At 40.4% G+C, this 13,156-nt stretch overlaps 1 long non-coding RNA gene and 1 pseudogene across 1 annotated transcript; one reads left to right on the forward strand and one right to left on the reverse strand.

Annotated features, from left to right (window-relative positions):
* Positions 1-978: 978 nt before the first annotated feature.
* LOC108835099 (uncharacterized) lies at positions 979-2,349 on the reverse strand. The gene is made up of 3 exons (XR_001946906.2): positions 2,144-2,349; positions 1,522-1,890; positions 979-1,400 (listed from the first exon to the last, which is right to left on the reverse strand). It is a non-coding gene; the product is annotated as an uncharacterized LOC108835099 (long non-coding RNA).
* Positions 2,350-3,396: 1,047 nt separating this feature from the next.
* On the forward strand, positions 3,397-4,144 carry LOC108835098 (uncharacterized; annotated as a pseudogene).
* Positions 4,145-13,156: the final 9,012 nt, after the last annotated feature.

The raw sequence follows: 13,156 nt of genomic DNA on the forward strand, positions 1-13,156 counted from the left end.
ATTTTACTAGCTTTTTTATTTATCAATTTGAGGATTCTATGGTTTTAAAATTTGGATAATTACTGTGTTTTCCGTACTTGTTTTGTGTTTAGCGTTTGAAGATTTTATGAAAAAAGACTTTATATTTACTTTGTCTTAATATGAATATTATCTGATTTCTTTATGGGAAGTTTACTAGAATGACACAAATATATTGTGTTATTACTAGAATAAGTCATATTTTTAAAAAATTATTAGAATATTTTTTTGGTCTAAACTACTTTTTTGTATAGTTATAACAAAAAAAACGAATTACAAAATTGTCTTTGAAAATTGATCGATGGCAGATTTGTTTAAAAAAAATAAATCTATCGAATATTAAGTCTATCTACAATATCTATCTAGAAAATTAAATCTGTCAATAGAGTGGCGCCAGACTTTCTTAAAACGGCAGATTTGTTTGTACGACAGAGTTGATTATCCGATTTGATTTGAAAATAGATTTTTAGAGATATATCTGTTGAATGATATAGCAGATTTGTTTAAGCGATAGAGTTAATTGTCCGATCTAATTTGAAAACAGATTTTTTAAAATATGTCTGTCAAATGAGGTAACAGATTTGCTATAAATAGTAGATTTTTGTGATAGACTTAATTTTCACGGCAGAATTATATATCCGATTTAAATTTGTAGTAGACTTTTTTTATTTATGAAGTGACAGGTTTTTATACCAAAATTTTGGTTTGAGTAAAATTGGTTTAATAGACTTCACCATTCTATAGATGAGGATGATGAACAAAAAGGTTTAATCAACTTGGTTAAGAAAAGACAGAATTTTGTATGTTATACGTTAAACCAAACGAAAACCTTTTCTTAAACCTTGACAAACAGTTTACTCTAAATTGCCTTGGAGATATTTATCATGATTCTTGATCACCATCAAAACTACTAAAAGCCACATGAGTTATTGTCTAGAAACATAGGAAAAACAGAGAGAACACACAAAACTAACCTGAACTTGAACTGTAATAAAATTCCATTGTCAAAACTGAGTACATACCAAGCTTTTAACTTTTTTCACTACTTGAAAGTTTACTAATGGACCAAACACAAAACATAAGTGACTGGAAAGAAAAAAACTAAATCACTGCTTCTCAACTTACTAACTAGACCCACGAACATTACAGAAACCATTGTAATGTACACCAATTTCAAGAAGCTCTGTCTGCTCAAGAATTTGCATGGAGCTGCTTCTTGCTACAGAAGCTATCTTCCTCGAACAGTCCAACCTCTATTACAAGTTTGCTTCCAATCCAATTCAGATTCTAGAAAGTTCCAATAAAGAAGCTGGAGACCATGACTTTGTAACTAGACCCACTACTGATTCCACATGCCCTTGAGTGTGTGCAGCTCCTTAAGCCTGTTGTTAACATATAAAACATTCAGTTTTTTTTTGTCAACTAATAAAACATTCAGTTAAGTTCTAATTTCAAACAAAGAACATGTATATATCTCAAGACTGAGATAAAGGCTTATATTACCTAAGTATCTCAGGTCTCTTGGCTTGCTCTGCGATCTCAGACAATTCTGTGTAACTTCCTTTCTCAAGGAAGATGTTAACAGCTTCTTTTGGCTACCAACCGTGAAGTATCCTTTGAGCAAGTGTCTATTGAGACTCTCTCTCTCTCTCTCTTCTTTTCCATAATCTTTTTTATTGTGAAAGCGGTCATGTTCTCAAACAAGTTGAGCCAAGCCCTTTCCACTTAAGATGTATCCAATAGCAAACTTAAAAACGTCTTGTGGGAAATATGTTACAATACTGTATAACCAGATCCCTCCAGCCCATCCCCATCAGATACCTCTAAAATTTCAAACTTCCAATTGGCGTAAAGCTCAATCAAAGTGGCAAACTGCATTTGTAAAGATCAAAGTATATTAGAACAGGTATCGAAAGCCATAACCAAATTTATGAAAAACCCAGAACGTCTTTTGTATTCAAATTCGGAGGAGTTATCGAATTGGAAACTAGAGCTAACAAAAATAAACAGTGAATATCACAATTAAAACCGAAAGCTGATTAAAATTGGAATTAGAGTATTCAATCAAAGAATACATGTTAAGAACATGTCACAAAACTTAGAATTGCATAGATTAAGGATTTACACATTCAATATCTTCAATTTAAAGGTGGATTTGACAGAGGTGAAATCGGATTTAGGGTTCCTCTTGAACTGACAGAGACGACGGTGATTGGGGTGGAGATGACCAAATGGAAGGAGACTGTGACGGAAAAAACGTTGTTGGAGACGGAAGTGAAAGAAAGGAGTCTTAGGGTCGCCGTCTTCGAAAGAGACAACTCTTTATTAAAAAAAAACATTTTCGTGTTAATAATTTTTAATGCCAATTAATAAAAATATAAACTGAAGGTGGAGTTTTTAGTAATTTCGTTTGCCCTATGAATTAGTCTAGTAATTACAAAACTTTAAGAGTTAGTCTAGTAATTACATGTATAATGTGAGTCATTATAAGTAATTTCTCTTTATTTTATTGTATTCTTGTGTTGGTTAGTGATTTTGCAAAAGAGATTACGTTATATGAACATATATAATAGAAATAGGATTATGTTCACTTGGCATAACAAAAACCAGATCATGTAAGTAAACAATTGTTTATAAAAAAGTAAACGAGTTCTAAAGTTCAACAGTAATTTTTTTTTTTGCTATATGAAAATTCAATTGTGGCAACTAATCTGTTAAAATACAATGGTCAGGTCATTAGGGTATGTTTAGAGTGTTTTAGTTAATTATTATTCTTAAATTAGGGTTTTCTATTTTCCTTTTTCATGTCATGTTTTTTTTTTTGCATAAAATTATACATTTACTATACGAGAATTTTTTTCGTGTTATCGCAAAAAAGGTATTTAAATTTTGTTTGCTATGGTTGAAATGATGTTTGTCATTGCTTAATTGACTTGGATCTGATTTAAAACTATTTTGGCATTTCATCAGTGATTTTGTCATTGCTTAATTGATGTAATATAATGTTAGAATCTTGATCTTGTTTTTAACTTGTATATATGTTTTTTTTTGAAGAAAGATGTTCATTAATTTAAACAAAAAAATAAAATAAAATTACAGACAAGAAAAAACAAAAAATAATTGGAAAAGCATTAGCACATAAGCTCACATTGACAGAATCAATTCCTTCCTAGAAGAATTACTAAACTAGAAACAAAGTGTTCTCTATCATTGACAATGTTTTTTTTTTGTTATTGACAATGTTAATCAACAAGAAAACCAATCACCATTGATAAAGAAAGGAGTCGACAGAGAAGTTGATAACCTCTAAATTAAGAAAGAAGCTGACTGAGAAGTTGACGGCGAAGAAAGAGTACAAGGAAGAAAGCAAAACAGCTCATGTCACCAAGAACCAAGTGGAGACAATGGGATGGAGCGTCTCAACCACGAGGCTATCATAAAAAAGAGAATCATGTCGGCCCAAAAGAGGTAAGACTGCCTCGCACAGCCACAAAGAACTGAGTATACAAGGAACGAGCACATCCGTATGGAGGATCAGGCTTAATATATATGTGATTCTTGAAGTGTAAAAGCTACAAATTAGAATCAAGCGTGGCCGAGTATTTATAAGCTATGGCTGCGGGATGGAACACAAGGCTGATCGTGGAGACTTGGAAACGTGGAGAACCGATTGCCACCAGTGTCGGACTAGCTGTCGCGGTTGTACGTAAAGACACGTATATCCATAGTTCCTGACGAGGAGTCGAGATCGGAATAAAAGACCGTTATGAAAAGAGCCGTTGTCAGCACGGAGATAGTGGTCGGAGACTCGGTGGAGGACGTGGTGGATAGACTCTCCGGCGTGGATTTCTTGGTGGTGGACTCAAAACGCGGCGAGTACGTTAAGACGTTGGGGTTAGCTAACACGAGCACAATGGGTGCCGTTTTGGTGTGTAAAAACGCCACGCAGAAGGCTATCCCTGGATATAAGTGGCACCGTGTTTTGAGACACGGGGCACGTGTTGTGAGATCGGTGGTTTTACCCGTCGGGAGAGGGTTAGATATCGCACACGTGGGAGCCGGTGGTGGTGGTGATTTGAAGAAGGTTCATAGCCGGTCAGGAGAAGAGCATCTGTTCAAACGTTAATAGAAAATAATATGGGTAATACTAATACGACCATTTAAAGTATAATATATGTAGTCAACGTCATATGTATCTAACAAACCCAAAGGTGGACATCTTTGAGCTTAAAAAAAAATTCAAGTAGACAAATGGCAATTCCGGAGAGACTAGATTCTGAGTTGTTGATGTGTTGACGTTGACTTAGCTAGTCTGCGAAAGTGATCTTGATGAGAAAAATGATTTTCTTGGTTCAAATTAAAGTCTTGATAACATCATGATATTTGAATGTTTACAAGTGCTGCGCTTAGTATTGAATCGTATTTGTACATAAAGAAAACAACAAAGTAAACGACGAACAAGGTAAAAGTTTTTTCATAAGCAAGAAAGTACTTTAGTTTGATGAATACAACACCTAAAATATTGATAAGCAAAAATATCCAAAAATAAATAAAAGCCAAAAACAGCAGATAACATAGTCTCTTCATAACGAACGATACTAGCCCCCAACAAAAAAAAAGATGTGAAAGTCAACAAGAGACCTATTACACGAAAAGGTTGGGTTTGGATGCCTTGTAAGTGGTCTTGAGCTTCTATTTATCAAGAGACATGGTCGAGAAGAATTGAGGAAGTTTCAGCTTAGGAACCCCTCTCTGAATTTGATTGGCTTTATTGATAAGAAGAATCTCTCTCGACTCCCTATCTAGCTTTGTAACAACAATAAGGTATGATTTACTAAACAAACCCTAATTAGATCGATCACATCATTTACTAAACACAATTTACAAAGAGTTTCATAACCGATCACATCATTTACTAAACAAACCCTAATTAGACCGAACAAGATGATATTTGATACCAAAAAAAACGAACAACGAACCGCCATTGAAGAAACTAACCAGATCTTATGCCGTTGGTTGTTCTCGTGTCATTCTGCCTCGGTGTTCTGAAACAAACAGAAGCTTTGATCGTCTTCTCGGAGTAGAGAGGGAGTCGAGAGAGATTCTTCTTCGAGAAGAGAGGGAGTCGAGAGGATCGCTGCTGTTCGCAAGAGTGAGAGAGAGGTGACAGGAGTTTGTAAAATTTGTGAAGTTCTGTTTTAGTACTGTGAGAATATTGGTGATTTTGTGACGGTTACACCTATAAATACACATGCCATTACCTATACATACAGTTCGTTATTCTAACCACCTCTGTCTTCTCTAATAAAACAAATCAAACTACATTTGAGATTTGAGAACCATGCATGTCTTTATAGTAACCATAGTGAAAAACAAAATCGGTGTTTCTCCTTCCTCATCAACGTATATCTTCTCCATTAGAAGATAACTTTTGGCACAATCAAATATATGTCAATTTTATTTGACTTCCGTGACAAGTTAAACCATAAGTATAACTTTGCTTATTGATGATTACTCGCATTAGAATGGACTTGCATGTTAGCCTACATAGTGGTTCAAATGAAATACATAATACTTTTCATCTTCAAGATCAGATTTTTTTTTTAAAGAACGGTTATGTAACAACCCACGCGCCTCACGCGCTTGGCGAAAATTCTCTCAAATCTGAAGACCTCTTCGTTTCACCTCCTCCGTCGCCGGCTCCGGCGCCGGGCGCCCCCTCCTGGAATGGCAAGAAAGAAATCGGCTAAAGGAAAGGGCTCCAATGGCTCCTCTGGTTCCCGACCTCGCCCCTCTGTTTCGAAATCCCCCTATGTCCCTACACATAGATCTGATTCCGACTCTACTGCTGGAAAGGCTGCAAGTGAACCTTCCCCAGCAATCGATGCCCGTGATGCCGCTGCTGTGGTGAATCTGGCTAACAATACTGATGCCCCGACTGCCCCTGTAGCAGATCTGGCCATGGAGATTGCTATTCCCAATCTCGAAACCCTAGCTACAGAAGTAACTGTACCTAGTCTTCCAGTTCCTGATTCCACTACTGCGGTGGGAATGGTGACTGAAACTAATCTCACTCGGGATTGTCAGGACAGTCGTGTCCCCCCTCCCACTACACCTAAGGCCTCAGCTACTTCTTCAAGCCCAGCTGAGCTCTGGAAAGGATTTGTGAAGGAAGCTTCGATAAAGCTATTCCCAAAGGAGAAACCTTTTCTTTTAGACTCAGGAGAATCGTGTGTCACCATTCCCAACGTCATAGTAGAGAAGAACAAGAAGGCTTGGGAATGCTTCATTATAGGCCAGTTCTATGACGAAGCTCCTGCCCGTGGTGCGGTTCATGCGATTGTAAATGGTATCTGGAGTAAACATCGTAGAGACATAACGGTCTCCAAAATGGATAACCAGGCCTTTCTCTTCCGTGTTCCCTGCCCTCACGCCCGTCGACGCATCTTAAGCCAAAGTCTCTGGCAAATTGATGGCCTCTCGATGTTCGTGGCTAAGTGGTCCCCTGGCATCCAGCAAGTGAAACCTGAGCTTTCTATGGTCCCTGTCTGGCTTGAGTTTAGGGGAGTTCCGCTGCAGTTCTTCAATGGAGACGCCTTGAAAGAGATAGCAGGAATGGTTGGGCACCCAGTATGTCTTCATCCGTCAACAGAGCAGCTCACAAACATTGAGGTGGCGAAGGTCTACACAGTTATAGATCCTAGGAAACCACTTCCTGAATTTGTCAATGCTCGATTCGAAAGTGGTGACACTCGTCGTATCTCTGTCTCTAGCCCCTTCCTCCCGGCGTTGTGCTCCTTTTGCAAAAAGGTTGGTCATTCCATAACCCGATGCAAGGCAGCACCAAAGACCTGCACTCTCTGCAACTCCGTGAAACATTTAACGATTGAATGCTCAAGATACAATAGAGAGAAGGCGAAAGGTAAAGCACCTATAAAGAGCTTACTTCCAATCGTTCCGCAGACCAAAGCTGTCTACAGGCCGGTGGATAAAGGAAACTCGGGCTCTTCGAATGCTACTGCTGGAAAGAGCACTGCTGATCCGGTAGCCCGTACTCCTCCACCACCACAAAGATCTTCTCCTCCACCACGAGCCAAGGAGGTGGGAAATAGACATCGCTCTCTGTCTCCCAACAACAATCACTCTCAGCGTATCAAATCTCCTCCACGCACTACTATTGTGGAGTTTGATAGCTTGAGGGAAGGGGGTCTTTTCGTGGATCTGTCTCCTTACGCAGTGTCTCCTCAATCAAATGGCTCTCTTTCATCTGGCCACTCCTCTGGCCACTTGTCTGATGGTAGCAATCTTTCAGGAAATGAGGATGATCCGGGTGATGGTAATGACAAATATATTGAGGTCATTTCTCGAAGGATGAAGAAGCAGTTGAAAGGAAAGTCTAGGGGTGGAGGCCCTTTAATCCTCTAAATTTTCCCTTCTTATATGGATCTTTTTTGTTGGAATATAAGAGGTATTAACGATTCTGTAAAGCGGAGAGGTTTTAAGAAATGGATGCGGAAGAATAAACCTATTTTTGGTGGGCTCGTGGAGACACATGTACAGAGTTCTAAGGCGGATAATATTTTAAATTCTATCCTACCAGGCTGGTCTTTTCATGGAAACTATGACCATGCTGAGCTTGGAAGAATATGGGTGGTCTGGCACCCTTCGGTGAAAGTAAGGATTATCTCGTGTTCTCATCAGATGACTTCTTGTGTTGTGAAGCTTCCTCATATCCATCAGGAGCTCCTAGTATCTTTTGTTTACGGCTCCAACTGCAGAACGGAACGACGTCTTCTTTGGAGCGAGTTGGAAGCACACTCAGTATCTCAGTTCGCGATGGACTTCCCTTGGACCATACTTGGCGACTTTAACGAGATTCTACATCCATCAGAGCACTCTAAAATGGATCAGTTCACTTTCTCACGGGGACTCAGGGATTTCAAAGACTGCATTGACAATTCTGCTATAATGGATCTTCCTTACTGTGGGAATTCTTTTACTTGGTCAAATGGACATATCTCAAAGAAGTTAGACAGAATTCTGTCAAATGCAGCTTGGCTTCAGAAATTCCCGGAATCTATTGGAGTCTTTGGCGTTCCGGGTATCTCGGATCACAGCCCGTGTTGTGTCTTCTTGGATCAGTCTAGGCCAAAGCAAAAAAGGCCATTTAAATTCTTCGCTCACCTGAATCAGCATGAGGATTTTGTGGAGCTTCTTCGCGGCTGCTGGAATTCTCTGGACTTTCACGGTACCAATCAGTTGAGGGTCTCTAAAAAGTTAAAGGAGCTCAAAGGTATTATTAAATCTTTTAACAGAGAACACTTCTCTCAGTTGGAGCAACGAGTCGAAACGGCTTTCTCAGAAATGTGTATTGCTCAAGAAAGTGCTCTTGCAAACCCCACTCCTTCTTCTACAAAAGCTGTAAAGGAGTCCCATCATCGCTGGCATGTGTTGGCTAAGGCTGAAGATTCGTACTTGAAGCAAAGATCTCGTGTCCAATGGTCTGCAGAGGGAGACTCTGGTACTGCTTACTATCACATGGTAATTAAGAGCAGACAGGCTCAGAACCAGATTGTGTTTCTCCTGGATAGGGATGGAGCGGTCATAGACCGGATTGAAGATATAAAGAACCATGCTGTTGACTACTTCACTACTCTTTTGGGTGGTACTTCATCAGCATCGGCTCCCTCTCCGTCTCTTATTGCTTCTTTCTTGCCTGTTCGTTGTTCTGCTAAAGCTGTTAACCTCCTAGCAGCGGAGTTCAGTGAACTGGAAATCCAGGCAGCTTTCCTAAATCTCCCGAAGTCAAAAGCTCCGGGACCGGATGGTTACCCAGCAGAGTTCTTCAAAGCTAACTGGAGTGTTGTGGGTAAAGACATGATCGCAGCAGTCAAAGAATTTTTATCCACTGGCCTTCTTCTCCAGCAATGGAATTCAACGATCATCTCGCTTATTCCAAAGAAGGCTAATGCTAACAGGATGTCCGAATTTAGACCAATATCCTGTTGCAACACGGTGTACAAGGTTGCCTCCAAGCTGCTAGCTAACAGACTAAAGGCTGCCCTGCCGAAGCTCATTTCATCTGCCCAATCGGCTTTTATACCTGGTCGTCTCCTGGTTGAAAATGTTCTATTAGCGACGGAGCTTGTGACTGGTTATAAATGGAAAGATATCTCAAAGCGATGTCTACTAAAGGTGGATCTGCAAAAGGCATTTGATTCAATCAATTGGGACTTCATCTTAAACACTCTCGAAGCTCTCGAGTTTCCTAGACATTTCCGGCAGTTGATCTCTCAGTGTATAACGACAACCAGATTTTCTATTTCAGTTAATGGGGAACTGTGTGGCTATTTCAAGGGAGCAAAGGGATTACGCCAGGGAGACCCGCTATCTCCATATCTCTTTGTTATTGCGCTGGAAGTATTCTCTCAAATGCTAAACTCAAAGTTCAGAGCAGGGGATATTGGCTATCACCCGAAGACTGCAGAACTGGAGGTAACCCATCTAGCTTTTGCCGACGATCTAATGATATTTTTTGATGGTGAGAAGAACTCCCTGGATAATATTGTTGACACTATGGAGCTATTTGCGACTTGGTCTGGTCTGAGAATGAACAAAGAAAAGACGGAACTCTATGTGGGCGGCTTGAACCAAGCTGAAACTACTGACCTGACAAGTCTCGGTTTCACTCTTGGTTCAATGCCTGTCCGCTACCTCGGGCTTCCCCTTATGCACCGCAAGCTGCGAATCTCAGAATACAGGCCCCTCTTGGTGAAAATATCGGGTCATTTTACTGCTTGGTCTTCTAGGAAATTATCTTATGCTGGTCGAGCGGAGTTGGTTAAGTCGGTTATCTATGGCACTATAAATTTCTGGACCTCGGCTTTTGTTCTCCCTAAAGGCTGCTTACAACAGATCCAGAGTTTGTGCTCCCGGTTTCTTTGGACTGGTAAGGTAACTGATTGTGGAGTGGCGAAGATTGCATGGAGTACAGTTTGTTTACCCAAAAAAGAGGGGGGGCTTGGCTTTAGAAATCTCGAAATCTGGAACAAGACTCTATGTCTGAAGCTGCTCTGGATGTTATATATTCCAAATCCATCTCTGTGGGCTTCATGGATTAAAAAATACAGGATTGGAGATGAGAGTTTATGGAGTTTAGGGACATGGAGATCTCTTTTGAACCTGAGACCCTTAGCTGCAAACTTCTTACGGGCAGAGGTGGGAAATGGTGAACGCATAAGCTTTTGGTGGGATATATGGACACCGCTTGGCCGGTTAATCACTCTGTTTGGTGACACAGGGCCTCGTGAACTCTCGATTCCTCTATTTGCTTCAGTTGCTGATAGTTGCGATGATAATGGTTGGAGATTAAGAGGTGCACGGTCACCTGCTGCAGAGAACCTCCATATTCATCTCACGAGTATTCCACTACCGTCAACGTCGTCTACAGAGGACATCTACTACTGGGTTGTTGATGGAGATAATTTAGAACACTACTCTGCCTCTCGCACTTGGGAGGCGATTAGAAACAGAGCTCCTCTAGTCACTTGGTCAGACAGCGTTTGGTTTAAGATGGCAATGCCTCGTCATGCCTTCCTCATGTGGATTGCACAGTACGATAGATTGCCGACTAGAGTCAGACTCGCAAGCTGGGGTCTCGGGATCTCGACAAACTGCTGTCTCTGTAATACATTGCCTGAAAACAGAGACCATCTACTCCTACGATGTGAACTCAGTCAACAGGTTTGGGTTCTAATTCTGAGAAGGCTGGGTTATACTCACTCTTGCTTCATCACTTGGACATCTTTTGTTGAGTGGCTATCTCTCAGGGATTCCACTGCTCCTAGGATACTTAAAAGGATGGTTGCTCACGCCACTATCTATAGTATTTGGGGAGAAAGAAACAAACGTCTGCATGACGGGATCTTGTCTACTCCCCAAACGATTTACAAGCTCATTGATCGCAATATCAGAGATACAATCTTGGGGAAACAACACAGCAAGAAGAGCTTCAAAAACCTTATGCTCACTTGGCTAAGGAATGACTAGAAATCTTCTGTTATGGGTTACACTTTGTTTTTAATCTTTTTTTGCCGAAGTGCATCCCATCTAGCTTATATTTGATATCTTGCATAATTGCATTGTTTTAGCTATTCATTCATATGCATTTTCATCATATAGAATAGGATTTAGACATGTTTAGGTTGCATTTTGCATGCATAAGTCTCTATTAGGTACTGGAGTGCCAAGTGAAGTTATTGGAGACATTTGGATGTGTTTGGAGCTCAAAAGAGGTGAAAAAGGTGATCATTGGACGAGCAAAGCACTGGAGCGACCTTCCCGGAGCGACCCTACGGAGTCGCTGTGCCCCACCTCTCAGAGCGACCTTCCCAGAGCGATAACCCCAAGTCGCTCGCGTTCTCATCACTCGGAGACACGAAGAAACAAGGTCAGAGCGACCCCTCGGAGCGACCACCCGAGGTCGCTCCCGAAGCCAGAGCGACGTGCTGGAGCGATTCTCTGGGGTCGCTCCGCGTCACCAGCTGCACGATTTTATTATTTTTGAAGGACCTTTTTGCAATTTATTGTGCACGTTTTTGCACTGAAAAACCTAATGTTTAAGGATGTTGTAGCCACCTTTTGGCAGAGAATCTTTTTTTATCATTTTAATACACAAAACTCTCTCAAGAAAAGCTCTCTTTTGATTTGATTGTTCTTGTGTTCTTGTGATTTTCTTTTCTAGTTCTCTATATGATTCATCTGAAATCCACCATGGGTTTAAGAGGAATCATGGAGATTAGTGAGTAATCACCTTTTGGATTCATGGGTTAGGGTGATTAAGGGTGATTAGGCTAGTTCTAGGATGTTTTAGGTGTAGATCATACTTGTTTCTTGCTAGTAGAGTGATCTTAATGCATCATTTGAGTAGGCCACTCAAAGGGTGATCTCTAGGCATTTCCCACCCAAAAGGTGTTTGGTGAAATGCCTGAGTCAACTCTCCTAGGCTCTTAGTGTACTTTGCCAAAGATATTTGTTGTTAAAGATGCTAAGATAGCTAATAGACTTGTTAGTAATGATTGCTTGCATGTTATTCAACCAAAGACATTTGATGTTTGAGACATGTTAGCAAATGAGCATTCATCTAGACATAGAGCTTGCTTAGAATTGTGTCTAGGCTTAAGGTTAATAGTTTGATTGATTCATTTGTCATCCTTAGTTCGAAACTTGATCACCCAAGGTCTGAAATCCTTATACCCATGAGTTCTCCTTTCCAATAGCTTAAAAGTATCATTTTATTGCTTGCATAGCTTTAGTTTTAGTTTAAAAACCATCCAATTCACTGATTGCACTTAGATTAGGCAAATACTTGCATTCTCTCTGTATTTGAATCCCTCAGATTTGGTTCGACAACTTACTACCACTATACTATCATTTGACTTAGGAGCCTCAAAACTCCTAACATCAAATTGGCGCCGTTGCAAATTCTGAGTTTGATTTGAACATTGAGATTTAGTCATTTGCTTGAGACTAAGTCATTTTTATTTTTGTAAGTTACTGATTCTCTTCTTCACTCTTTGTGATTTTCAGGTGTATGAACTTGAGGAGCAAGGGTACATCAAACCTTGTTCCAAGAGCCGCAGACATCAGAGCTTTAGAGAGAGAGTGTGCTAGAAAAGAAGAGAAGAAGACCAACAAGCTCAACTGCAGCCACTGGAAGCTGCAATGGAAGAACACAAAATTCTCAGAACCCCAATGGACCTCAACAGCGACCAGCTCGCCCCATTGGCACTTATGACCGCCCCAACATCCATGGTCCTAGACTTGGAATCCGAGCACCAGCTGTGGCTGCTAACAACTTTGAGATCAAGTCAGGACTGCTAAACTGCATAGAGAACAACAAGTATCATGGTCTGGCTGTGGAGGACCCATTTGATCACTTGGATAAGTTTGACAGCTACTGTGGTATGTCAAAGACTAATGGGTGTGTCAGAGGATGCCTTAAAGCTCAAGCTATTCCCTTTCTCTTTGGGGATAAGGCACGTCAATGGGAGAAGTCTCTACCAAGTGACTCCATCACCACTTGGGAAGACTGCAAAGGGCATTCTTGGAGAAATTCTTCTCTACCTCAAGAACTGCT

The sequence above is a fragment of the Raphanus sativus genome, unplaced genomic scaffold, assembly GCF_000801105.2.
Source record: "Raphanus sativus cultivar WK10039 unplaced genomic scaffold, ASM80110v3 Scaffold2507, whole genome shotgun sequence".
Classification (NCBI taxonomy): Eukaryota; Viridiplantae; Streptophyta; class Magnoliopsida; order Brassicales; family Brassicaceae; genus Raphanus; species Raphanus sativus.